The sequence below is a fragment of the Pseudophryne corroboree genome, chromosome 11 (genome assembly GCF_028390025.1).
Source record: "Pseudophryne corroboree isolate aPseCor3 chromosome 11, aPseCor3.hap2, whole genome shotgun sequence".
Lineage (NCBI taxonomy): Eukaryota > Metazoa > Chordata > Amphibia > Anura > Myobatrachidae > Pseudophryne > Pseudophryne corroboree.
Genome location: NC_086454.1, coordinates 64,157,972 through 64,183,814, shown reverse-complemented (window position 1 = coordinate 64,183,814; position 25,843 = coordinate 64,157,972). Strand labels below are relative to the sequence as shown.

The 25,843-nt window shown below is 34.7% G+C and overlaps 31 non-coding genes across 31 annotated transcripts; all 31 read right to left on the bottom strand.

The window, feature by feature from the left end:
- Positions 1 to 271: 271 nt before the first annotated feature.
- On the bottom strand, positions 272 to 353 carry TRNAC-GCA (transfer RNA cysteine (anticodon GCA)). Its single transcript has one exon. It is a non-coding gene; the product is annotated as a tRNA-Cys (tRNA).
- A 768-nt stretch (positions 354 to 1,121) lies between these two features.
- TRNAS-GCU (transfer RNA serine (anticodon GCU)) lies at positions 1,122 to 1,203 on the bottom strand. Its single transcript has one exon. It is a non-coding gene; the product is annotated as a tRNA-Ser (tRNA).
- A 747-nt stretch (positions 1,204 to 1,950) lies between these two features.
- Positions 1,951 to 2,032, bottom strand: TRNAS-GCU (transfer RNA serine (anticodon GCU)). Its single transcript has one exon. It is a non-coding gene; the product is annotated as a tRNA-Ser (tRNA).
- Positions 2,033 to 2,799: 767 nt separating this feature from the next.
- Positions 2,800 to 2,881, bottom strand: TRNAS-GCU (transfer RNA serine (anticodon GCU)). Its single transcript has one exon. It is a non-coding gene; the product is annotated as a tRNA-Ser (tRNA).
- A 747-nt stretch (positions 2,882 to 3,628) lies between these two features.
- TRNAS-GCU (transfer RNA serine (anticodon GCU)) lies at positions 3,629 to 3,710 on the bottom strand. The gene has a single exon. It is a non-coding gene; the product is annotated as a tRNA-Ser (tRNA).
- A 747-nt stretch (positions 3,711 to 4,457) lies between these two features.
- On the bottom strand, positions 4,458 to 4,539 carry TRNAS-GCU (transfer RNA serine (anticodon GCU)). The gene has a single exon. It is a non-coding gene; the product is annotated as a tRNA-Ser (tRNA).
- A 767-nt stretch (positions 4,540 to 5,306) lies between these two features.
- On the bottom strand, positions 5,307 to 5,388 carry TRNAS-GCU (transfer RNA serine (anticodon GCU)). The gene has a single exon. It is a non-coding gene; the product is annotated as a tRNA-Ser (tRNA).
- Positions 5,389 to 6,154: 766 nt separating this feature from the next.
- TRNAS-GCU (transfer RNA serine (anticodon GCU)) lies at positions 6,155 to 6,236 on the bottom strand. The gene has a single exon. It is a non-coding gene; the product is annotated as a tRNA-Ser (tRNA).
- Positions 6,237 to 6,983: 747 nt separating this feature from the next.
- On the bottom strand, positions 6,984 to 7,065 carry TRNAS-GCU (transfer RNA serine (anticodon GCU)). Its single transcript has one exon. It is a non-coding gene; the product is annotated as a tRNA-Ser (tRNA).
- Positions 7,066 to 7,832: 767 nt separating this feature from the next.
- Positions 7,833 to 7,914, bottom strand: TRNAS-GCU (transfer RNA serine (anticodon GCU)). Its single transcript has one exon. It is a non-coding gene; the product is annotated as a tRNA-Ser (tRNA).
- Positions 7,915 to 8,662: 748 nt separating this feature from the next.
- Positions 8,663 to 8,744, bottom strand: TRNAS-GCU (transfer RNA serine (anticodon GCU)). The gene has a single exon. It is a non-coding gene; the product is annotated as a tRNA-Ser (tRNA).
- Positions 8,745 to 9,511: 767 nt separating this feature from the next.
- On the bottom strand, positions 9,512 to 9,593 carry TRNAS-GCU (transfer RNA serine (anticodon GCU)). Its single transcript has one exon. It is a non-coding gene; the product is annotated as a tRNA-Ser (tRNA).
- Positions 9,594 to 10,341: 748 nt separating this feature from the next.
- Positions 10,342 to 10,423, bottom strand: TRNAS-GCU (transfer RNA serine (anticodon GCU)). The gene has a single exon. It is a non-coding gene; the product is annotated as a tRNA-Ser (tRNA).
- A 767-nt stretch (positions 10,424 to 11,190) lies between these two features.
- TRNAS-GCU (transfer RNA serine (anticodon GCU)) lies at positions 11,191 to 11,272 on the bottom strand. Its single transcript has one exon. It is a non-coding gene; the product is annotated as a tRNA-Ser (tRNA).
- A 748-nt stretch (positions 11,273 to 12,020) lies between these two features.
- Positions 12,021 to 12,102, bottom strand: TRNAS-GCU (transfer RNA serine (anticodon GCU)). Its single transcript has one exon. It is a non-coding gene; the product is annotated as a tRNA-Ser (tRNA).
- Positions 12,103 to 12,869: 767 nt separating this feature from the next.
- Positions 12,870 to 12,951, bottom strand: TRNAS-GCU (transfer RNA serine (anticodon GCU)). The gene has a single exon. It is a non-coding gene; the product is annotated as a tRNA-Ser (tRNA).
- A 768-nt stretch (positions 12,952 to 13,719) lies between these two features.
- TRNAS-GCU (transfer RNA serine (anticodon GCU)) lies at positions 13,720 to 13,801 on the bottom strand. The gene has a single exon. It is a non-coding gene; the product is annotated as a tRNA-Ser (tRNA).
- Positions 13,802 to 14,550: 749 nt separating this feature from the next.
- On the bottom strand, positions 14,551 to 14,632 carry TRNAS-GCU (transfer RNA serine (anticodon GCU)). Its single transcript has one exon. It is a non-coding gene; the product is annotated as a tRNA-Ser (tRNA).
- A 768-nt stretch (positions 14,633 to 15,400) lies between these two features.
- Positions 15,401 to 15,482, bottom strand: TRNAS-GCU (transfer RNA serine (anticodon GCU)). The gene has a single exon. It is a non-coding gene; the product is annotated as a tRNA-Ser (tRNA).
- A 749-nt stretch (positions 15,483 to 16,231) lies between these two features.
- Positions 16,232 to 16,313, bottom strand: TRNAS-GCU (transfer RNA serine (anticodon GCU)). The gene has a single exon. It is a non-coding gene; the product is annotated as a tRNA-Ser (tRNA).
- Positions 16,314 to 17,080: 767 nt separating this feature from the next.
- Positions 17,081 to 17,162, bottom strand: TRNAS-GCU (transfer RNA serine (anticodon GCU)). Its single transcript has one exon. It is a non-coding gene; the product is annotated as a tRNA-Ser (tRNA).
- Positions 17,163 to 17,929: 767 nt separating this feature from the next.
- On the bottom strand, positions 17,930 to 18,011 carry TRNAS-GCU (transfer RNA serine (anticodon GCU)). Its single transcript has one exon. It is a non-coding gene; the product is annotated as a tRNA-Ser (tRNA).
- Positions 18,012 to 18,778: 767 nt separating this feature from the next.
- TRNAS-GCU (transfer RNA serine (anticodon GCU)) lies at positions 18,779 to 18,860 on the bottom strand. The gene has a single exon. It is a non-coding gene; the product is annotated as a tRNA-Ser (tRNA).
- Positions 18,861 to 19,608: 748 nt separating this feature from the next.
- Positions 19,609 to 19,690, bottom strand: TRNAS-GCU (transfer RNA serine (anticodon GCU)). The gene has a single exon. It is a non-coding gene; the product is annotated as a tRNA-Ser (tRNA).
- Positions 19,691 to 20,457: 767 nt separating this feature from the next.
- On the bottom strand, positions 20,458 to 20,539 carry TRNAS-GCU (transfer RNA serine (anticodon GCU)). Its single transcript has one exon. It is a non-coding gene; the product is annotated as a tRNA-Ser (tRNA).
- Positions 20,540 to 21,306: 767 nt separating this feature from the next.
- Positions 21,307 to 21,388, bottom strand: TRNAS-GCU (transfer RNA serine (anticodon GCU)). Its single transcript has one exon. It is a non-coding gene; the product is annotated as a tRNA-Ser (tRNA).
- Positions 21,389 to 22,137: 749 nt separating this feature from the next.
- TRNAS-GCU (transfer RNA serine (anticodon GCU)) lies at positions 22,138 to 22,219 on the bottom strand. Its single transcript has one exon. It is a non-coding gene; the product is annotated as a tRNA-Ser (tRNA).
- Positions 22,220 to 22,987: 768 nt separating this feature from the next.
- Positions 22,988 to 23,069, bottom strand: TRNAS-GCU (transfer RNA serine (anticodon GCU)). Its single transcript has one exon. It is a non-coding gene; the product is annotated as a tRNA-Ser (tRNA).
- Positions 23,070 to 23,817: 748 nt separating this feature from the next.
- TRNAS-GCU (transfer RNA serine (anticodon GCU)) lies at positions 23,818 to 23,899 on the bottom strand. The gene has a single exon. It is a non-coding gene; the product is annotated as a tRNA-Ser (tRNA).
- Positions 23,900 to 24,648: 749 nt separating this feature from the next.
- TRNAS-GCU (transfer RNA serine (anticodon GCU)) lies at positions 24,649 to 24,730 on the bottom strand. Its single transcript has one exon. It is a non-coding gene; the product is annotated as a tRNA-Ser (tRNA).
- A 764-nt stretch (positions 24,731 to 25,494) lies between these two features.
- Positions 25,495 to 25,579, bottom strand: TRNAS-GCU (transfer RNA serine (anticodon GCU)). The gene has a single exon. It is a non-coding gene; the product is annotated as a tRNA-Ser (tRNA).
- Between the last annotated feature and the right edge of the window lie 264 nt (positions 25,580 to 25,843).

Below are 25,843 nucleotides of genomic sequence, written 5' to 3'. Positions count from 1 at the left end.
ATAGACTTTAATTATCTAAACATAAATTATTTTAACCTATACTTGTGAGTTAATCCACCATCATGGGGAAATAAAGCATTTGCCAAACAAATTCAAGATAGTAGTATTGACGATGCATGTTCAAATATCAAGACACTTGCTCATGTTTACCATCCTAAAGTAGACTTCTTGATTTGACTTGTTTATTTTGGCCATTTTTGTGTCAGCTTCACTTGCTGGTTTATGAAGCAGTATTTGTAAAAATGCCTCTTCTACCTAAATAGCATTGTGACGACAAGTATGGGATTTGAACCCATGCGTGCAGAGCACAATGGATTTGCAGTCCATCGCCTTAACCACTCGGCCACCTCGTCTCACTGGTATGCAGTCTAGCAAAATTTCCAACACCACTTGTTATACTTCAAAGTCAATTCTTTATGTTCTTGTAGATTGTGTCATTTTCACAATCACGAGCTAGATAGTAAGTCGACTTTCAACCATCCTTGGCTTTAGGAACATTTATTTAATTTTAACCGATACTTGTGAACAAATCCACCATCATCCACCTCACAAACAAAAATGATTTTTAATACTTCTGGCCAATAACATGACCTTCTCTGTAAAAATAATGTATTAATTTTCACTAAATGTGTTCTATGCTTGTCTTTAAGGAAGTGACAGACTATGTTACATGAGTTACAGTAATTTCAAATCTCTGCAAATATTACAAACATCACCATTTAGAGTTTGCTGTCACTGTAATGTAAACAAGAAAATTATGCAGGAATAAGGTTTAACCTATATTAAGGGCTCTGCTGTAAATTTTTTTTAACTGCACCCCATATCAGTTTAATAAAGCCCAAGAAATGTCATAGACTTTAATTATCTAAACATAAATTATTTTAACCTACACTTGTGAGTTAATCCACCATCATGGGGAAATAAAGCATTTGCCAAACAAATTCAAGATATTAGTATTGACAATGCATGTTCAAATATCAAGACACTTGCTCATGTTTACCATCTTAAAGTAGACTTCTTGATTTGACTTGTTTATTTTGGCCATTTTTGTGTCAGCTTCACTTGCTGGTTTATGAAGCAGTATTTGTAAAAATGCCTCTTCTACCTAAAGAGCATTGTGACGACAAAGATGGGATTTGAACCCATGCGTGCAGAGCACAATGGATTAGCAGTCCATCGCCTTAACCACTCGGCCACCTCGTCTCACTGGTATGCAGTCTGGCAAAATTTCCAACACCACTTGTTATACTTCAAAGTCAATTCTTTATGTTCTTGTAGATTGTGTCATTTTCACAATCACCAGCTTGATAGTAAGTCGACTTTCAACCATCCTTGGCTTTAGGAACATTTATTTAATTTTAACCGATACTTGTGAACAAATCCACCATCATCCACTTCACAAACAAAAATGATTTTTAATACTTCTGGCCAATAACATGACCTTCTCTGTAAAAGTAATGTATTAATTTTCACTAAATGTGTTCTATGCTTGTCTTTAATGAAGTGACAGACTATGTTACATGAGTTACAGTAATTTCAAATCTCTGCAAATATTACAAACATCACCATTTAGAGTTTGCTGTCACTGTAATGTAAACAAGAAAATTATGCAGGAATAAGGTTTAACCTATATTAAGGGCTCTGCTGTAAAAATTTTTAACTGCACCCCATATCAGTTTAATAAAGCCCAAGAAATGTCATAGACTTTAATTATCTAACATAAATTATTTTAACCTATACTTGTGAGTTAATCCACCATCATGGGGAAACAAAGCATTTGCCAAACAAATTCAAGATAGTAGTATTGACAATGCATGTTCAAATATCAAGACACTTGCTCATGTTTACCATCTTAAAGTAGACTTCTTGATTTGACTTGTTTATTTTGGCCATTTGTGTGTCAGTAGCAGTATTTGTAAAAATGCCTCTTCTACCTAAAAAGCATTGTGACGACGAGGATGGGATTTGAACCCATGCGTGCAGAGCACAATGGATTAGCAGTCCATCGCCTTAACCACTCGGCCACCTCGTCTCACTGGTATGCAGTCTAGCAAAATTTCCAACACCACTTGTTATACTTCAAAGTCAATTCTTTATGTTCTTGTAGATTGTGTCATTTTCACAATCGCCAGCTTGATAGTAAGTCGACTTTCAACCATCCTTGGCTTTAGGAACATTTATTTAATTTTAACCGATACTTGTGAACAAATCCACCATCATCCACTTCACAAACAAAAATGATTTTTAATACTTCTGGCCAATAACATGACCTTCTCTGTAAAAGTAATGTATTAATTTTCACTAAATGTGTTCTATGCTTGTCTTTAATGAAGTGACAGACTATGTTACATGAGTTACAGTAATTTCAAATCGCTGCAAATATTACAAACATCACCATTTAGAGTTTGCTGTCACTGTAATGTAAACAAGAAAATTATGCAGGAATAAGGTTTAACCTATATTAAGGGCTCTGCTGTAAAAAAATTTTAATTGCATCCCATATCAGTTTAACAAAGCCCAAGAAATGTCATAGACTTTAATTATCTAAACATAAATAATTTTAACCTATACTTGTGAGCTAATCCACCATCATGGGGAATAAAGCATTTGCAAAATAAATTCTAGATAGTAGTATTGACATTGCATGTTCAAATATCAAGACACTTGCTCATGTTTACCATCTTAAAGTAGACTTCTTGATTTGACTTGTTTATTTTGGCCATTTTTGTGTCAGCTTCACTTGCTGGTTTATGAAGCAGTATTTGTAAAAATGCCTCTTCTACCTAAAGAGCATTGTGACGACAAGGATGGGATTTGAACCCATGCGTGCAGAGCACAATGGATTAGCAGTTCATCGCCTTAACCACTCGGACACCTCGTCTCACTGGTATGCGGTCTGGCAAAATTTCCAACACCACTTGTTATACTTCAAAGTCAATTCTTTATGTTCTTGTAGATTGTGTCATTTTCACAATCACCAGCTTGATAGTAAGTCGACTTTCAACCATCCTTGGCTTTAGGAACATTTATTTATTTTTAACCGATACTTGTGAACAAATCCACCATCATCCACTTCACAAACAAAAATGATTTTTAATACTTCTGGCCAATAACATGACCTTCTCTGTAAAAGTAATGTATTAATTTTCACTAAATGTGTTCTATGCTTGTCTTTAATGAAGTGACAGACTATGTTACATGAGTTACAGTAATTTCAAATCTCTGCAAATATTACAAACATCACCATTTAGAGTTTGCTGTCACTGTAATGTAAACAAGAAAATTATGCAGGAATAAGGTTTAACCTATATTAAGGGCTCTGCTGTAAAAATTTTTAACTGCACCCCATATCAGTTTAATAAAGCCCAAGAAATGTCATAGACTTTAATTATCTAACATAAATTATTTTAACCTATACTTGTGAGTTAATCCACCATCATGGGGAAACAAAGCATTTGCCAAACAAATTCAAGATAGTAGTATTGACAATGCATGTTCAAATATCAAGACACTTGCTCATGTTTACCATCTTAAAGTAGACTTCTTGATTTGACTTGTTTATTTTGGCCATTTGTGTGTCAGTAGCAGTATTTGTAAAAATGCCTCTTCTACCTAAAAAGCATTGTGACGACGAGGATGGGATTTGAACCCATGCGTGCAGAGCACAATGGATTAGCAGTCCATCGCCTTAACCACTCGGCCACCTCGTCTCACTGGTATGCAGTCTGGCAAAATTTCCAACACCACTTGTTATACTTCAAAGTCAATTCTTTATGTTCTTGTAGATTGTGTCATTTTCACAATCGCCAGCTTGATAGTAAGTCGACTTTCAACCATCCTTGGCTTTAGGAACATTTATTTAATTTTAACCGATACTTGTGAACAAATCCACCATCATCCACTTCACAAACAAAAATGATTTTTAATACTTCTGGCCAATAACATGACCTTCTCTGTAAAAGTAATGTATTAATTTTCACTAAATGTGTTCTATGCTTGTCTTTAATGAAGTGACAGACTATGTTACATGAGTTACAGTAATTTCAAATCTCTGCAAATATTACAAACATCACCATTTAGAGTTTGCTGTCACTGTAATGTAAACAAGAAAATTATGCAGGAATAAGGTTTAACCTATATTAAGGGCTCTGCTGTAAAAAATTTTAACTGCACCCCATATCAGTTTAATAAAGCCCAAGAAATGTCATAGACTTTAATTATCTAACATAAATTATTTTAACCTATACTTGTGAGTTAATCCACCATCATGGGGAAACAAAGCATTTGCCAAACAAATTCAAGATAGTAGTATTGACAATGCATGTTCAAATATCAAGACACTTGCTCATGTTTACCATCTTAAAGTAGACTTCTTGATTTGACTTGTTTATTTTGGCCATTTGTGTGTCAGTAGCAGTATTTGTAAAAATGCCTCTTCTACCTAAAAAGCATTGTGACGACGAGGATGGGATTTGAACCCATGCGTGCAGAGCACAATGGATTAGCAGTCCATCGCCTTAACCACTCGGCCACCTCGTCTCACTGGTATGCAGTCTGGCAAAATTTCCAACACCACTTGTTATACTTCAAAGTCAATTCTTTATGTTCTTGTAGATTGTGTCATTTTCACAATCGCCAGCTTGATAGTAAGTCGACTTTCAACCATCCTTGGCTTTAGGAACATTTATTTAATTTTAACCGATACTTGTGAACAAATCCACCATCATCCACTTCACAAACAAAAATGATTTTTAATACTTCTGGCCAATAACATGACCTTCTCTGTAAAAGTAATGTATTAATTTTCACTAAATGTGTTCTATGCTTGTCTTTAATGAAGTGACAGACTATGTTACATGAGTTACAGTAATTTCAAATCGCTGCAAATATTACAAACATCACCATTTAGAGTTTGCTGTCACTGTAATGTAAACAAGAAAATTATGCAGGAATAAGGTTTAACCTATATTAAGGGCTCTGCTGTAAAAAATTTTTAATTGCATCCCATATCAGTTTAACAAAGCCCAAGAAATGTCATAGACTTTAATTATCTAAACATAAATAATTTTAACCTATACTTGTGAGCTAATCCACCATCATGGGGAATAAAGCATTTGCAAAATAAATTCTAGATAGTAGTATTGACATTGCATGTTCAAATATCAAGACACTTGCTCATGTTTACCATCTTAAAGTAGACTTCTTGATTTGACTTGTTTATTTTGGCCATTTTTGTGTCAGCTTCACTTGCTGGTTTATGAAGCAGTATTTGTAAAAATGCCTCTTCTACCTAAAGAGCATTGTGACGACAAGGATGGGATTTGAACCCATGCGTGCAGAGCACAATGGATTAGCAGTTCATCGCCTTAACCACTCGGCCACCTCGTCTCGCTGGTATGCGGTCTGGCAAAATTTCCAACACCACTTGTTATACTTCAAAGTCAATTCTTTATGTTCTTGTAGATTGAGTCATTTTCACAATCGCCAGCTTGGCAGTAAGTCGACTTTCAACCATCCTTGGCTTTAGGAACATTTATTTATTTTTAACCGATACTTGTGAACAAATCCACCATCATCCACTTCACAAACAAAAATGATTTTTAATACTTCTGGCCAATAACATGACCTTCTCTGTAAAAGTAATGTATTAATTTTCACTAAATGTGTTCTATGCTTGTCTTTAATGAAGTGACAGACTATGTTACATGAGTTACAGTAATTTCAAATCTCTGCAAATATTACAAACATCACCATTTAGAGTTGGCTGTCACTGTAATGTAAACAAGAAAATTATGCAGGAATAAGGTTTAACCTATATTAAGGGCTCTGCTGTAAAAATTTTTAACTGCACCCCATATCAGTTTAATAAAGCCCAAGAAATGTCATAGACTTTTATTATCTAACATAAATTATTTTAACCTATACTTGTGAGTTCATCCACCATCATGGGGAAATAAAGCATTTGCCAAACAAATTCAAGATAGTAGTATTGACAATGCATGTTCAAATATCAAGACACTTGCTCATGTTTACCATCTTAAAGTAGACTTCTTGATTTGACTTGTTTATTTTGGCCATTTTTGTGTCAGCTTCACTTGCTGGTTTATGAAGCAGTATTTGTAAAAATGCCTCTTCTACCTAAAGAGCATTGTGACGACAAAGATGGGATTTGAACCCATGCGTGCAGAGCACAATGGATTAGCAGTCCATCGCCTTAACCACTCGGCCACCTCGTCTCACTGGTATGCAGTCTGGCAAAATTTCCAACACCACTTGTTATACTTCAAAGTCAATTCTTTATGTTCTTGTAGATTGTGTCATTTTCACAATCACCAGCTTGATAGTAAGTCGACTTTCAACCATCCTTGGCTTTAGGAACATTTATTTAATTTTAACCGATACTTGTGAACAAATCCACCATCATCCACTTCACAAACAAAAATGATTTTTAATACTTCTGGCCAATAACATGACCTTCTCTGTAAAAGTAATGTATTAATTTTCACTAAATGTGTTCTATGCTTGTCTTTAATGAAGTGACAGACTATGTTACATGAGTTACAGTAATTTCAAATCTCTGCAAATATTACAAACATCACCATTTAGAGTTTGCTGTCACTGTAATGTAAACAAGAAAATTATGCAGGAATAAGGTTTAACCTATATTAAGGGCTCTGCTGTAAAAATTTTTAACTGCACCCCATATCAGTTTAATAAAGCCCAAGAAATGTCATAGACTTTAATTATCTAACATAAATTATTTTAACCTATACTTGTGAGTTAATCCACCATCATGGGGAAACAAAGCATTTGCCAAACAAATTCAAGATAGTAGTATTGACAATGCATGTTCAAATATCAAGACACTTGCTCATGTTTACCATCTTAAAGTAGACTTCTTGATTTGACTTGTTTATTTTGGCCATTTGTGTGTCAGTAGCAGTATTTGTAAAAATGCCTCTTCTACCTAAAAAGCATTGTGACGACGAGGATGGGATTTGAACCCATGCGTGCAGAGCACAATGGATTAGCAGTCCATCGCCTTAACCACTCGGCCACCTCGTCTCACTGGTATGCAATCTGGCAAAATTTCCAACACCACTTGTTATACTTCAAAGTCAATTCTTTATGTTCTTGTAGATTGTGTCATTTTCACAATCGCCAGCTTGATAGTAAGTCGACTTTCAGCCATCCTTGGCTTTAGGAACATTTATTTAATTTTAACCGATACTTGTGAACAAATCCACCATCATCCACTTCACAAACAAAAATGATTTTTAATACTTCTGGCCAATAACATGACCTTCTCTGTAAAAGTAATGTATTAATTTTCACTAAATGTGTTCTATGCTTGTCTTTAATGAAGTGACAGACTATGTTACATGAGTTACAGTAATTTCAAATCTCAGCAAATATTACAAACATCACCATTTAGAGTTTGCTGTCACTGTAATGTAAACAAGAAAATTATGCAGGAATAAGATTTAACCTATATTAAGGGCTCTGCTGTAAAAAAATTTAACTGCACCCCATATCAGTTTAATAAAGCCCAAGAAATGTCATAGACTTTAATTATCTAAACATAAATTATTTTAACCTATACTTGTGAGTTAATCCACCATCATGGGGAAATAAAGCATTTGCCAAACAAATTCAAGATAGTAGTATTGACAATGCATGTTCAAATATCAAGACACTTGCTCATTTTTACCATCTTAAAGTAGACTTCTTGATTTGACTTGTTTATTTTGGCCATTTTTGTGTCAGCTTCACTTGCTGGTTTATGAAGCAGTATTTGTAAAAATGCCTCTTCTACCTAAAGAGCATTGTGACGACAAGGATGGGATTTGAACCCATGCGTGCAGAGCACAATGGATTAGCAGTCCATCGCCTTAACCACTCGGCCACCTCGTCTCATTGGTATGCAGTCTGGCAAAATTTCCAACACCACTTGTTATACTTCAAAGTCAATTCTTTATGTTCTTGTAGATTGTGTCATTTTCACAATCACGAGCTTGATAGCAAGTCGACTTTCAACCATCCGTGGCTTTAGGAACATTTATTTAATTTTAACCGAAACTTGTGAACAAATCCACCATCACCCACCTCACAAACAAAAATGATTTTTAATACTTCTGGCCAATAACATGACCTTCTCTGTAAAAGTAATGTATTAATTTTCACTAAATGTGTTCTATGCTTGTCTTTAATGAGGTGACAGACTATGTTACATGAGTTACAGTAATTTCAAATCTCAGCAAATATTACAAACATCACCATTTAGACTTTGCTGTCACTGTAATGTAAACAAGAAAATTATGCAGGAATAAGGTTTAACCTATATTAAGGGCGCTGCTGTAAAAAATTTTTAACTGCATCCCATATCAGTTTAACAAAGCCCAAGAAATGTCATAGACTTTAATTATCTAAACATAAATCATTTTAACCTATACTTGTGAGCTAATCCACCATCATGGGGAATAAAGCATTTGCAAAATAAATTCTAGATAGTAGTATTGACATTGCATGTTCAAATATCAAGACACTTGCTCATGTTTACCATCTTAAAGTAGACTTCTTGATTTGACTTGTTTATTTTGGCCATTTGTGTGTCAGTAGCAGTATTTGTAAAAATGCCTCTTCTACCTAAAAAGTATTGTGATGACTAGGATGGGATTTGAACCCATGCGTGCAGAGCACAATGGATTAGCAGTCCATCGCCTTAACCACTCGGCCACCTCGTCTCACTGTTATGTAATATGGCAAACATTCCAACACCACTAGTTATACTTCAAAGTCAATTCTTTATGTTCTTGTAGATTGTGTCATTTTCACAATCACGAGCTTGATAGCAAGTCGACTTTCAACCATCCTTGGCTTTAGGAACATTTATTTAATTTTAACCGAAACTTGTGAACAAATCCACCATCACCCACCTCACAAACAAAAATGATTTTTAATACTTCTGGCCAATAACATGACCTTCTCTGTAAAAGTAATGTATTAATTTTCACTAAATGTGTTCTATGCTTGTCTTTAAGGAAGTGACAGACTATGTTACATGAGTTACAGTAATTTCAAATCTCTGCAAATATTACAAACATCACCATTTAGAGTTTGCTGTCACTGTAATGTAAACAAGAAAATTATGCAGGAATAAGGTTTAACCTATATTAAGTGCTCTGCTGTAAAAATTTTTAACTGCACCCCATATCAGTTTAATAAAGCCCAAGAAATGTCATAGACTTTAATTATCTAAACATAAATTATTTTAACCTATACTTGTGAGTTATTCCACCATCATGGGGAAATAAAGCATTTGCCAAACAAATTTAAGATAGTAGTATTGACAATGCATGTTCAAATATCAAGACACTTGCTCATGTTTACCATCTTAAAGTAGACTTCTTGATTTGACTTGTTTATTTTGGCCATTTTTGTGTCAGCTTCACTTGCTGGTTTATGAAGCAGTATTTGTAAAAATGCTTCTTCTACCTAAAGAGCATTGTGACGACAAGGATGGGATTTGAACCCATGCGTGCAGAGCACAATGGATTAGCAGTCCATCGCCTTAACCACTCGGCCACCTCGTCTCATTGGTATGCAGTCTGGCAAAATTTCCAACACCACTTGTTATACTTCAAAGTCAATTCTTTATGTTCTTGTAGATTGTGTCATTTTCACAATCACGAGCTTGATAGCAAGTCGACTTTCAACCATCCGTGGCTTTAGGAACATTTATTTAATTTTAACCGAAACTTGTGAACAAATCCACCATCACCCACCTCACAAACAAAAATGATTTTTAATACTTCTGGCCAATAACATGACCTTCTCTGTAAAAGTAATGTATTAATTTTCACTAAATGTGTTCTATGCTTGTCTTTAATGAGGTGACAGACTATGTTACATGAGTTACAGTAATTTCAAATCTCAGCAAATATTACAAACATCACCATTTAGAGTTTGCTGTCACTGTAATGTAAACAAGAAAATTATGCAGGAATAAGGTTTAACCTATATTAAGGGCGCTGCTGTAAAAATTTTTTAACTGCATCCCATATCAGTTTAACAAAGCCCAAGAAATGTCATAGACTTTAATTATCTAAACATAAATCATTTTAACCTATACTTGTGAGCTAATCCACCATCATGGGGAATAAAGCATTTGCAAAATAAATTCTAGATAGTAGTATTGACATTGCATGTTCAAATATCAAGACACTTGCTCATGTTTACCATCTTAAAGTAGACTTCTTGATTTGACTTGTTTATTTTGGCCATTTGTGTGTCAGTAGCAGTATTTGTAAAAATGCCTCTTCTACCTAAAAAGTATTGTGATGACTAGGATGGGATTTGAACCCATGCGTGCAGAGCACAATGGATTAGCAGTCCATCGCCTTAACCACTCGGCCACCTCGTCTCACTGTTATGTAATATGGCAAACATTCCAACACCACTAGTTATACTTCAAAGTCAATTCTTTATGTTCTTGTAGATTGTGTCATTTTCACAATCACGAGCTTGATAGCAAGTCGACTTTCAACCATCCTTGGCTTTAGGAACATTTATTTAATTTTAACCGAAACTTGTGAACAAATCCACCATCACCCACCTCACAAACAAAAATGATTTTTAATACTTCTGGCCAATAACATGACCTTCTCTGTAAAAGTAATGTATTAATTTTCACTAAATGTGTTCTATGCTTGTCTTTAAGGAAGTGACAGACTATGTTACATGAGTTACAGTAATTTCAAATCTCTGCAAATATTACAAACATCACCATTTAGAGTTTGCTGTCACTGTAATGTAAACAAGAAAATTATGCAGGAATAAGGTTTAACCTATATTAAGTGCTCTGCTGTAAAAAATTTTAACTGCACCCCATATCAGTTTAATAAAGCCCAAGAAATGTCATAGACTTTAATTATCTAAACATAAATTATTTTAACCTATACTTGTGAGTTATTCCACCATCATGGGGAAATAAAGCATTTGCCAAACAAATTCAAGATAGTAGTATTGACAATGCATGTTCAAATATCAAGACACTTGCTCATGTTTACCATCTTAAAGTAGACTTCTTGATTTGACTTGTTTATTTTGGCCATTTTTGTGTCAGCTTCACTTGCTGGTTTATGAAGCAGTATTTGTAAAAATGCTTCTTCTACCTAAAGAGCATTGTGACGACATGGATGGGATTTGAACCCATGCATGCAGAGCACAATGGATTAGCAGTCCATCGCCTTAACCACTCGGCCACCTCGTCTCACTGGTATGCAGTTTGGCAAAATTTCAAACACCACTTGTTATACTTCAAAGTCAATTCTTTATGTTCTTGTAGATTGTGTCATTTTCACAATGACGAGCTTGATAGCAAGTCGACTTTCAACCATCCTTGGCTTTAGGAACATTTATTTAATTTTAACCGAAACTTTTGAACAAATCCACCATCACCCACCTCACAAACAAAAATGATTTTTAATACTTCTGGCCAATAACATGACCTTCTCTGTAAAAGTAATGTATTAATTTTCACTAAATGTGTTCTATGCTTGTCTTTAATGAGGTGACAGACTATGTTACATGAGTTACAGTAATTTCAAATCTCAGCAAATATTACAAACATCACCATTTAGAGTTTGCTGTCACTGTAATGTAAACAAGAAAATTATGCAGGAATAAGGTTTAACCTATATTAAGGGCGCTGCTGTAAAAATTTTTTAACTGCATCCCATATCAGTTTAACAAAGCCCAAGAAATGTCATAGACTTTAATTATCTAAACATAAATCATTTTAACCTATACTTGTGAGCTAATCCACCATCATGGGGAATAAAGCATTTGCAAAATAAATTCTAGATAGTAGTATTGACATTGCATGTTCAAATATCAAGACACTTGCTCATGTTTACCATCTTAAAGTAGACTTCTTGATTTGACTTGTTTATTTTGGCCATTTGTGTGTCAGTAGCAGTATTTGTAAAAATGCCTCTTCTACCTAAAAAGTATTGTGACGACTAGGATGGGATTTGAACCCATGCGTGCAGAGCACAATGGATTAGCAGTCCATCGCCTTAACCACTCGGCCACCTCTTCTCACTGGTATGCAATATGGCAGACATTCCAACACCACTAGTTATACTTCAAAGTCAATTCTTTATGTTCTTGTAGATTGTGTCATTTTCACAATCACGAGCTTGATAGCAAGTCGACTTTCAACCATCCTTGGCTTTAGGAACATTTATTTAATTTTAACCGAAACTTGTAAACAAATCCACCATCACCCACCTCACAAACAAAAATGATTTTTAATACTTCTGGCCAATAACATGACCTTCTCTGTAAAAGTAATGTATTAATTTTCACTAAATGTGTTCTATGCTTGTCTTTAAGGAAGTGACAGACTATGTTACATGAGTTACAGTAATTTCAAATCTCTGCAAATATTACAAACATCACCATTTAGAGTTTGCTGTCACTGTAATGTAAACAAGAAAATTATGCAGGAATAAGGTTTAACCTATATTAAGGGCTCTGCTGTAAAAAAATTTAACTGCACCACATATCAGTTTAATAAAGCCCAAGAAATGTCATAGACTTTAATTATCTAAACATAAATTATTTTAACCTATACTTGTGAGTTATTCCACCATTATGGGGAAATAAAGCATTGGCCAAACAAATTCAAGATAGTAGTATTGACAATGCATGTTCAAATATCAAGACACTTGCTCATGTTTACCATCTTAAAGTAGACTTCTTGATTTGACTTGTTTATTTTGGCCATTTTTGTGTCAGCTTCACTTGCTGGTTTATGAAGCAGTATTTGTAAAAATGCCTCTTCTACCTAAAGAGCATTGTGACGACAAGGATGGGATTTGAACCCATGCGTGCAGAGCACAATGGATTAGCAGTCCATCGCCTTAACCACTCGGCCACCTCGTCTCACTGGCATGCAGTCTGGCAAAATTTCCAACACCACTTGTTATACTTCAAAGTCAATTCTTTATGTTCTTGTAGATTGTGTCATTTTCACAATCACGAGCTTGATAGCAAGTCGACTTTCAACCATCCTTGGCTTTAGGAACATTTATTTAATTTTAACCGAAACTTGTGAACAAATCCACCATCACCCACCTCACAAACAAAAATGATTTTTAATACTTCTGGCCAATAACATGACCTTCTCTGTAAAAGTAATGTATTAATTTTCACTAAATGTGTTCTATGCTTGTCTTTAATGAGGTGACAGACTATGTTACATGAGTTACAGTAATTTCAAATCGCAGCAAATATTACAAACATCACCATTTAGAGTTTGCTGTCACTGTAATGTAAACAAGAAAATTATGCAGGAATAAGGTTTAACCTATATTAAGGGCGCTGCTGTAAAAATTTTTTAACTGCATCCCATATCAGTTTAACAAAGCCCAAGAAATGTCATAGACTTTAATTATCTAAACATAAATCATTTTAACCTATACTTGTGAGCTAATCCACCATCATGGGGAAATAAAGCATTTGCCAAACAAATTCAAGATAGTAGTATTGACAATGCATGTTCAAATATCAAGACACTTGCTCATGTTTACCATCTTAAAGTAGACTTCTTGATTTGACTTGTTTATTTTGGCCATTTTTGTGTCAGCTTCACTTGCTGGTTTATGAAGCAGTAGTTGTAAAAATACTTCTTCTACCTAAAGAGCATTGTGACGACTAGGATGGGATTTGAACACATGCATGCAGAGCACAATGGATTAGCAGTCCATCGCCTTAACCACTCGGCCACCTCGTCTCACTGGTATGCAGTTTGGCAAAATTTCAAACACCACTTGTTATACTTCAAAGTCAATTCTTTATGTTCTTGTAGATTGTGTCATTTTCACAATGACGAGCTTGATAGCAAGTCGACTTTCAACCATCCTTGGCTTTAGGAACATTTATTTAATTTTAACCGAAACTTGTGAACAAATCCACCATCACCAACCTCACAAACAAAAATGATTTTTAATACTTCTGGCCAATAACATGACCTTCTCTGTAAAAGTAATGTATTAATTTTCACTAAATGTGTTCTATGCTTGTCTTTAATGAAGTGACAGACTATGTTACATGAGTTACAGTAATTTCAAATATCAGCAAATATTACAAACATCACCATTTAGAGTTTGCTGTCACTGTAATGTAAACAAGAAAATTATGCAGGAATAAGGTTTAACCTATATTAAGGGCTCTGCTGTAAAAAAATTTTAACTGCATCCCATATCAGTTTAACAAAGCCAAAGAAATGTCATAGACTTTAAATTATCTAAACATAAATCATTTTAACCTATACGTGTGAGCTAATCCACCATCATGGGGGATAAAGCATTTGCAAAATAAATTCTAGATAGTAGTATTGACATTGCATGTTCAAATATCAAGACACTTGCTCATGTTTACCATCTTAAAGTAGACTTCTTGATTTGACTTGTTTATTTTGGCCATTTGTGTGTCAGTAGCAGTATTTGTAAAAATGCCTCTTCTACCTAAAAAGCATTGTGACGACGAGGATGGGATGTGAACCCATGCATGCAGAGCACAATGGATTAGCAGTCCATCGCCTTAACCACTCGGCCACCTCGTCTCACTGGTATGCAATATGGCAAACATTCCAACACCACTAGTTATACTTCAAAGTCAATTCTTTATGTTCTTGTAGATTGTGTCATTTTCACAATCACGAGCTTGATAGCAAGTCGACTTTCAACCATCCTTGGCTTTAGGAACATTTATTTAATTTTAACCGAAACTTGTGAACAAATCCACCATCACCCACCTCACAAACAAAAATGATTTTTAATACTTCTGGCCAATAACATGACCTTCTCTGTAAAAGTAATGTATTAATTTTCACTAAATGTGTTCTATGCTTGTCTTTATTGAGGTGACAGACTATGTTACATGAGTTACAGTAATTTCAAATCGCAGCAAATATTACAAACATCACCATTTAGAGTTTGCTGTCACTGTAATGTAAACAAGAAAATTATGCAGGAATAAGGTTTAACCTATATTAAGGGCGCTGCTGTAAAAAATTTTTAACTGCATCCCATATCAGTTTAACAAAGCCCAAGAAATGTCATAGACTTTAATTATCTAAACATAAATCATTTTAACCTATACTTGTGAACTAATCCACCATCATGGGGAAATAAAGCATTTGCCAAACAAATTCAAGATAGTAGTATTGACAATGCATGTTCAAATATCAAGACACTTGCTCATGTTTACCATCTTAAAGTAGACTTCTTGATTTGACTTGTTTATTTTGGCCATTTTTGTGTCAGCTTCACTTGCTGGTTTATGAAGCAGTATTTGTAAAAATGCTTCTTCTACCTAAAGAGCATTGTGACGACAAGGATGGGATTTGAACACATACATGCAGAGCACAATGGATTAGCAGTCCATCGCCTTAACCACTCGGCCACCTCGTCTCACTGGTATGCAGTTTGGCAAAATTTCAAACACCACTTGTTATACTTCAAAGTCAATTCTTTATGTTCTTGTAGATTGTGTCATTTTCACAATGACGAGCTTGATAGCAAGTCGACTTTCAACCATCCTTGGCTTTAGGAACATTTATTTAATTTTAACCGAAACTTGTGAACAAATCCACCATCACCAACCTCACAAACAAAAATGATTTTTAATACTTCTGGCCAATAACATGACCTTCTCTGTAAAAGTAATGTATTAATTTTCACTAAATGTGTTCTATGCTTGTCTTTAATGAAGTGACAGACTATGTTACATGAGTTACAGTAATTTCAAATCTCAGCAAATATTACAAACATCACCATTTAGAGTTTGCTGTCACTGTAATGTAAACAAGAAAATTATGCAGGAATAAGGTTTAACCTATATTAAGGGCTCTGCTGTAAATTTTTTTTAACTGCATCCCATATCAGTTTAACAAAGCCAAAGAAATGTCATAGACTTTAAATTATCTAAACATAAATCATTTTAACCTATACGTGTGAGCTAATCCACCATCATGGGGGATAAAGCATTTGCAAAATAAATTCTAGACAGTAGTATTGACATTGCATGTTCAAATATCAAGACACTTGCTCATGTTTACCATCTTAAAGTAGACTTCTTGATTTGACTTGTTTATTTTGGCCATTTGTGTGTCAGTAGCAGTATTTGTAAAAATGCCTCTTCTACCTAAAAAGCATTGTGACGACGAGGATGGGATGTGAACCCATGCATGCAGAGCACAATGGATTAGCAGTCCATCACCTTAACCACTCGGCCACCTCGTCTCACTGGTATGCAATATGGCAAACATTCCAACACCACTAGTTATACTTCAAAGTCAATTCTTTATGTTCTTGTAGATTGTGTCATTTTCACAATCACGAGCTTGATAGCAAGTCGACTTTCAACCATCCTTGGCTTTAGGAACATTTATTTAATTTTAACCGAAACTTGTGAACAAATCCACCATCACCCACCTCACAAACAAAAATGATTTTTAATACTTCTGGCCAATAACATGACCTTCTCTGTAAAAGTAATGTATTAATTTTCACTAAATGTGTTCTATGCTTGTCTTTAATGAAGTGACAGACTATGTTACATGAGTTACAGTAATTTCAAATCTCTGCAAATATTACAAACATCACCATTTAGAGTTTGCTGTCACTGTAATGTAAACAAGAAAATTATGCAGGAATAAGGTTTAACCTATATTAAGGGCTCTGCTGTAAAAAATTTTAACTGCACCCCATATCAGTTTAATAAAGCCCAAGAAATGTCATAGACTTTAATTATCTAAACATAAATTATTTTAACCTATACTTGTGAGTTAATCCACCATCATGGGGAAATAAAGCATTTGCCAAACAAATTCAAGATAGTAGTATTGACAATGCATGTTCAAATATCAAGACACTTGCTCATGTTTACCATCTTAAAGTAGACTTCTTGATTTGACTTGTTTATTTTGGGCATTTTTTTGTCAGCTTCACTTGCTGGTTTATGAAGCAGTATTTGTAAAAATGCCTCTTCTACCTAAAGAGCATTGTGACGACAAGGATGGGATTTGAACCCATGCGTGCAGAGCACAATAGATTAGCAGTCCATCGCCTTAACCACTCGGCCACCTCGTCTCACTGGTATGCAATATGGCAAAATTTCCAACACCACTTGTTATACTTCAAAGTCAATTCTTTATGTTCTTGTAGATTGTGTCATTTTCACAATCACGAGCTTGATAGCAAGTCGACTTTCAACCATCCTTGGCTTTAGGAACATTTATTTAATTTTAACCGAAACTTGTGAACAAATCCACCATCACCCACCTCACAAACAAAAATGATTTTTAATACTTCTGGCCAATAACATGACCTTCTCTGTAAAAGTAATGTATTAATTTTCACTAAATGTGTTCTATGCTTGTCTTTAAGGAAGTGACAGACTATGTTATATGAGTTACAGTAATTTCAAATCTCAGCAAATATTACAAACATCACCATTTAGAGTTTGCTGTCACTGTAATGTAAACAAGAAAATTATGCAGGAATAAGGTTTAACCTATATTAAGGGCTCTGCTGTAAAAAATTTGAACTGCACCCCATATCAGTTTAATAAAGCCCAAGAAATGTCATAGACTTTAATTATCTAAACATAAATTATTTTAACCTATACTTGTGAGTTATTCCACCATCATGGGGAAATAAAGCATTTGCCAAACAAATTCAAGATAGTAGTATTGACAATGCATGTTCAAATATCAAGACACTTGCTCATGTTTACCATCTTAAAGTAGACTTCTTGATTTGACTTGTTTATTTTGGCCATTTTTGTGTCAGCTTCACTTGCTGGTTTATGAAGCAGTATTTGTAAAAATGCCTCTTCTACCTAAAGAGCATTGTGACGACAAGGATGGGATTTGAACCCATGCGTGCAGAGCACAATGGATTAGCAGTCCATCGCCTTAACCACTCGGCCACCTCGTCTCACTGGTATGCAATAAGGCAAACATTCCAACACCACTAGTTATACTTCAAAGTCAATTCTTTATGTTCTTGTAGATTGTGTCATTTTCACAATCACGAGCTTGATAGCAAGTCGACTTTCAACCATCCTTGGCTTCAGGAACATTTATTTAATTTTAACCGAAACTTGTGAACAAATCCACCATCACCCACCTCACAAACAAAAATGATTTTTAATACTTCTGGCCAATAACATGACCTTCTCTGTAAAAGTAATGTATTAATTTTCACTAAATGTGTTCTATGCTTGTCTTTAATGAGGTGACAGACTATGTTACATGAGTTACAGTAATTTCAAATCGCAGCAAATATTACAAACATCACCATTTAGAGTTTGCTGTCACTGTAATGTAAACAAGAAAATTATGCAGGAATAAGGTTTAACCTATATTAAGGGCTCTGCTGTAAAACATTTTAACTGCACCCCATATCAGTTTAATAAAGCCCAAGAAATTTCATAGACTTTAATTATCTAAACATAAATTATTTTAACCTATACTTGTGAGTTATTCCACCATCATGGGGAAATAAAGCATTTGCCAAACAAATTCAAGATAGTAGTATTGACATTGCATGTTCAAATATCAAGACACTTGCTCATGTTTACCATCTTAAAGTAGACTTCTTGATTTGACTTGTTTATTTTGGCCATTTGTGTGTCAGCTTCACTTGCTGGTTTATGAAGCAGTATTTGTAAAAATGCCTCTTCTACCTAAAGAGCATTGTGACGACAAGGATGGGATTTGAACCCATGCGTGCAGAGCACAATGGATTAGCAGTCCATCGCCTTAACCACTCGGCCACCTCGTCTCACTGGCATGCAGTCTGGCAAAATTTCCAACACCACTTGTTATACTTCAAAGTCAATTCTTTATGTTCTTGTAGATTGTGTCATTTTCACAATCACGAGCTTGATAGCAAGTCGACTTTCAACCATCCTTGGCTTTAGGAACATTTATTTAATTTTAACCGAAACTTGTGAACAAATCCACCATCACCCACCTCACAAACAAAAATGATTTTTAATACTTCTGGCCAATAACATGACCTTCTCTGTAAAAGTAATGTATTAATTTTCACTAAATGTGTTCTATGCTTGTCTTTAATGAGGTGACAGACTATGTTACATGAGTTACAGTAATTTCAAATCGCAGCAAATATTACAAACATCACCATTTAGAGTTTGCTGTCACTGTAATGTAAACAAGAAAATTATGCAGGAATAAGGTTTAACCTATATTAAGGGCGCTGCTGTAAAACTTTTTTAACTGCATCCCATATCAGTTTAACAAAGCCCAAGAAATGTCATAGACTTTAATTATCTAAACATAAATCATTTTAACCTATACTTGTGAGCTAATCCACCATCATGGGGAATAAAGCATTTGCAAAATAAATTCTAGATAGTAGTATTGACATTGCATGTTCAAATATCAAGACACTTGCTCATGTTTACCATCTTAAAGTAGACTTCTTGATTTGACTTGTTTATTTTGGCCATTTGTGTGTCAGTAGCAGTATTTGTAAAAATGCCTCTTCTACCTAAAAAGTATTGTGATGACTAGGATGGGATTTGAACCCATGCGTGCAGAGCACAATGGATTAGCAGTCCATCGCCTTAACCACTCGGCCACCACGTCTCACTGTTATGTAATTTGGCAAACATTCCAACACCACTAGTTATACTTCAAAGTCAATTCTTTATGTTCTTGTAGATTGTGTCATTTTCACAATCACGAGCTTGATAGCAAGTCGACTTTCAACCATCCTTGGCTTTAGGAACATTTATTTAATTTTAACCGAAACTTGTGAACAAATCCACCATCACCCACCTCACAAACAAAAATGATTTTTAATACTTCTGGCCAATAACATGACCTTCTCTGTAAAAGTAATGTATTAATTTTCACTAAATGTGTTCTATGCTTGTCTTTAAGGAAGTGACAGACTATGTTACTTAAGTTACAGTAATTTCAAATCTCTGCAAATATTACAAACATCACCATTTAGAGTTTGCTGTCACTGTAATGTAAACAAGAAAATTATGCAGGAATAAGGTTTAACCTATATTAAGGGCTCTGCTGTAAAACATTTTAACTGCACCCCATATCAGTTTAATAAAGCCCAAGAAATTTCATAGACTTTAATTATCTAAACATAAATTATTTTAACCTATACTTGTGAGTTATTCCACCATCATGGGGAAATAAAGCATTTGCCAAACAAATTCAAGATAGTAGTATTGACAATGCATGTTCAAATATCAAGACACTTGCTCATGTTTACCATCTTAAAGTAGACTTCTTGATTTGACTTGTTTATTTTGGCCATTTTTGTGTCAGCTTCACTTGCTGGTTTATGAAGCAGTATTTGTAAAAATGCCTCTTCTACCTAAAGAGCATTGTGACAACAAGGATGGGATTTGAACCCATGCGTGCAGAGCACAATGGATTAGCAGTCCATCGCCTTAACCACTCGGCCACCTCGTCTCACTGGCATGCAGTCTGGCAAAATTTCCAACACCACTTGTTATACTTCAAAGTCAATTCTTTATGTTATTGTAGATTGTGTCATTTTCACAATCACGAGCTTGATAGCAAGTCGACTTTCAACCATCCTTGGCTTTAGGAACATTTATTTAATTTTAACCGAAACTTGTGAACAAATCCACCATCACCCACCTCACAAACAAAAATGATTTTTAATACTTCTGGCCAATAACATGACCTTCTCTGTAAAAGTAATGTATTAATTTTCACTAAATGTGTTCTATGCTTGTCTTTAAGGAAGTGACAGACTATGTTACATGAGTTACAGTAATTTCAAATCTCTGCAAATATTACAAACATCACCATTTAGAGTTTGCTGTCACTGTAATGTAAACAAGAAAATTATGCAGGAATAAGGTTTAACCTATATTAAGGGCTCTGCTGTAAAAATGTTTAACTGCACCCCATATCAGTTTAATAAAGCCCAAGAAATGTCATAGACTTTAATTATCTAAACATAAATTATTTTAACCTATACTTGTGAGTTATTCCACCATCATGGGGAAATAAAGCATTTGCCAAACAAATTCAAGATAGTAGTATTGACAATGCATGTTCAAATATCAAGACACTTGCTCATGTTTACCATCTTAAAGTAGACTTCTTGATTTGACTTGTTTATTTTGGCCATTTTTGTGTCAGCTTCACTTGCTGGTTTATGAAGCAGTATTTGTAAAAATGCTTCTTCTACCTAAAGAGCATTGTGACGACAAGGATGGGATTTGAACACATGCATGCAGAGCACAATGGATTAGCAGTCCATCGCCTTAACCACTCGGCCACCTCGTCTCACTGGTATGCAGTTTGGCAAAATTTCAAACACCACTTGTTATACTTCAAAGTCATTTCTTTATGTTCTTGTAGATTGTGTCATTTTCACAATGACGAGCTTGATAGCAAGTCGACTTTCAACCATCCTTGGCTTTAGGAACATTTATTTAATTTTAACCGAAACTTGTGAACAAATCCACCATCACCAACCTCACAAACAAAAATGATTTTTAATACTTCTGGCCAATAACATGACCTTCTCTGTAAAAGTAATGTATTAATTTTCACTAAATGTGTTCTATGCTTGTCTTTAATGAAGTGACAGACTATGTTACATGAGTTACAGTAATTTCAAATCTCAGCAAATATTACAAACATCACCATTTAGAGTTTGCTGTCACTGTAATGTAAACAAGAAAATTATGCAGGAATAAGGTTTAACCTATATTAAGGGCTCTGCTGTAAAAATGTTTTAACTGCATTCCATATCAGTTTAACAAAGCCAAAGAAATGTCATAGACTTTAAATTATCTAAACATAAATCATTTTAACCTATACGTGTGAGCTGATCCACCATCATGGGGGATAAAGCATTTGCAAAATAAATTCTAGATAGTAGTATTGACATTGCATGTTCAAATATCAAGACACTTGCTCATGTTTACCATCTTAAAGTAGACTTCTTGATTTGACTTGTTTATTTTGGCCATTTGTGTGTCAGTAGCAGTATTTGTAAAAATGCCTCTTCTACCTAAAAAGCATTGTGACGACGAGGATGGGATGTGAACCCATGCATGCAGAGCACAATGGATTAGCAGTCCATCGCCTTAACCACTCGGCCACCTCGTCTCACTGGTATGCAATATGGCAAACATTCCAACACCACTAGTTATACTTCAAAGTCAATTCTTTATGTTCTTGTAGATTGTGTCATTTTCACAATCACGAGCTTGATAGCAAGTCGACTTTCAACCATCCTTGGCTTTAGGAACATTTATTTAATTTTAACCGAAACTTGTAAACAAATCCACCATCACCCACCTCACAAACAAAAATGATTTTTAATACTTCTGGCCAATAACATGACCTTCTCTGTAAAAGTAATGTATTAATTTTCACTAAATGTGTTCTATGCTTGTCTTTAAGGAAGTGAAAGACTATGTTACATGAGTTACAGTAATTTCAAATCTCTGCAAATATTACAAACATCACCATTTAGAGTTTGCTGTCACTGTAATGTAAACAAGAAAATTATGCAGGAATAAGGTTTAACCTATATTAAGGGCTCTGCTGTAAAAATTTTTAACTGCACCCCATATCAGTTTAATAAAGCTCAAGAAATGTCATAGACTTTAATTATCTAAACATAAATTATTTTAACCTATACTTGTGAGTTATTCCACCATCATGGGGAAATAAAAGCATTTGCCAAACAAATTCAAGATAGTAGTATTGACAATGCATGTTCAAATATCAAGACACTTGCTCATGTTTACCATCTTAAAGTAGACTTCTTGATTTGACTTGTTTATTTTGGCCATATTTGTGTCAGCTTCACTTGCTGGTTTATGAAGCAGTATTTGTAAAAATGCCTCTTCTACCTAAAGAGCATTGTGACGACAAGGATGGGATTTGAACCCATGCGTGCAGAGCACAATGGATTAGCAGTCCATCGCCTTAACCACTCGGCCACCTCGTCTCACTGGCATGCAGTCTGGCAAAATTTCCAACACCACTTGTTATACTTCAAAGTCAATTCTTTATGTTCTTGTAGATTGTGTCATTTTCACAATCACGAGCTTGATAGCAAGTCGACTTTCAACCATCCTTGGCTTTAGGAACATTTATTTAATTTTAACCGAAACTTGTGAACAAATCCACCATCACCCACCTCACAAACAAAAATGATTTTTAATACTTCTGGCCAATAACATGACCTTCTCTGTAAAAGTAATGTATTAATTTTCACTAAATGTGTTCTATGCTTGTCTTTAATGAGGTGACAGACTATGTTACATGAGTTACAGTAATTTCAAATCGCAGCAAATATTACAAACATCACCATTTAGAGTTTGCTGTCACTGTAATGTAAACAAGAAAATTATGCAGGAATAAGGTTTAACCTATATTAAGGGCGCTGCTGTAAAAATTTTTTAACTGCATCCCATATCAGTTTAACAAAGCCCAAGAAATGTCATAGACTTTAATTATCTAAACATAAATCATTATAACCTATACTTGTGAGCTAATCCACCATCATGGGGAATAAAGCATTTGCAAAATAAATTCTAGATAGTAGTATTGACATTGCATGTTCAAATATCAAGACACTTGCTCATGTTTACCATCTTAAAGTAGACTTCTTGATTTGACTTGTTTATTTTGGCCATTTGTGTGTCAGTAGCAGTATTTGTAAAAATGCCTCTTCTACCTAAAAAGTATTGCGACGACAAGGATGGGATTCGAACCCATGCGTGCTGAGCACAATGGATTAGCAGTCCATCGCCTTAACCACTCGGCCACCTCGTCTCACTGGTATGCAATATAGCAAACTTTCCAACACCACTTGTAATACTTCAAAGTCAATTCTTTATGTTCTTGTAGATTGTGTCATTTGCACAATCACGAGCTTGATAGCAAGTTGACTTTCAACCATCCTTGGCTTTAGGAACATTTATTTAATTTTAACCGAAACTTGTGAACAAATCCACCATCACCCACCTCACAAACAAAAATGATTTTTAATACTTCTGGCCAATAACATGACCTTCTCTGTAAAAGTAATGTATTCATTTTCACTAAATGTGTTCTATGCTTGTCTTTAATGAAGTGACAGACTATGTTACATGAGTTACAGTAATTTCAAATCTCTGCAAATATTACAAACATCACCATTTAGAGTTTGCTGTCACTGTAATGTAAACAAGAAAATTATGCAGGAATAAGGTTTAACCTATATTAAGGGCTCTGCTGTAAAAATGTTTTAACTGCATCCCATATCAGTTTAACAAAGCCAAAGAAATGTCATAGACTTTAAATTATCTAAACATAAATCATTTTAACCTATACGTGTGAGCTAATCCACCATCATGGGGGATAAAGCATTTGCAAAATAAATTCTAGATAGTAGTATTGACATTGCTTGTTCAAATATCAAGACACTTGCTCATGTTTACCATCTTAAAGTAGACTTCTTGATTTGACTTGTTTATTTTGGCCATTTGTGTGTCAGTAGCAGTATTTGTAAAAATGCCTCTTCTACCTAAAAAGCATTGTGACGACGAGGATGGGATGTGAACCCATGCATGCAGAGCACAATGGATTAGCAGTCCATCGCCTTAACCACTCGGCCACCTCGTCTCACTGGTATGCAATATGGCAAACATTCCAACACCACTAGTTATACTTCAAAGTCAATTCTTTATGTTCTTGTAGATTGTGTCATTTTCACAATCACGAGCTTGATAGCAAGTCGACTTTCAACCATCCTTGGCTTTTTGAACATTTATTTAATTTTAACCGAAACTTGTGAACAAATCCACCATCACCCACCTCACAAACAAAAATGATTTTTAATACTTCTGGCCAATAACATGACCTTCTCTGTAAAAGTAATGTATTAATTTTCACTAAATGTGTTCTATGCTTGTCTTTAATGAAGTGACAGACTATGTTACATGAGTTACAGTAATTTCAAATCTCTGCAAATATTACAAACATCACCATTTAGAGTTTGCTGTCACTGTAATGTAAACAAGAAAATTATGCAGGAATAAGGTTTAACCTATATTAAGGGCTCTGCTGTAAAATTTTTTAACTGCACCCCATATCAGTTTAATAAAGCCCAAGAAATGTCATAGACTTTAATTATCTAAACATAAATTATTTTAACCTATACTTGTGAGTTAATCCACCATCATGGGGAAATAAAGCATTTGCCAAACAAATTCAAGATAGTAGTATTGACAATGCATGTTCAAATATCAAGACACTTGCTCATGTTTACCATCTTAAAGTAGACTTCTTGATTTGACTTGTTTATTTTGGCCATTTTTGTGTCAGCTTCACTTGCTGGTTTATGAAGCAGTATTTGTAAAAATGCCTCTTCTACCTAAAGAGCATTGTGACAACAAGGATGGGATTTGAACCCATGCGTGCAGAGCACAATGGATTAGCAGTCCATCGCCTTAACCACTCGGCCACATCATCTCACTGGTATGCAATATGGCAAACATTCCAACACCACTAGTTATACTTCAAAGTCAATTCTTTATGTTCTTGTAGATTGTGTCATTTTCACAATCACGAGCTTGATAGCAAGTCGACTTTCAACCATCCTTGGCTTTAGGAACATTTATTTAATTTTAACCAAAACTTGTAAACAAATCCACCATCACCCACCTCACAAACAAAAATGATTTTTAATACTTCTGGCCAATAACATGACCTTCTCTGTAAAAGTAATGTATTAAT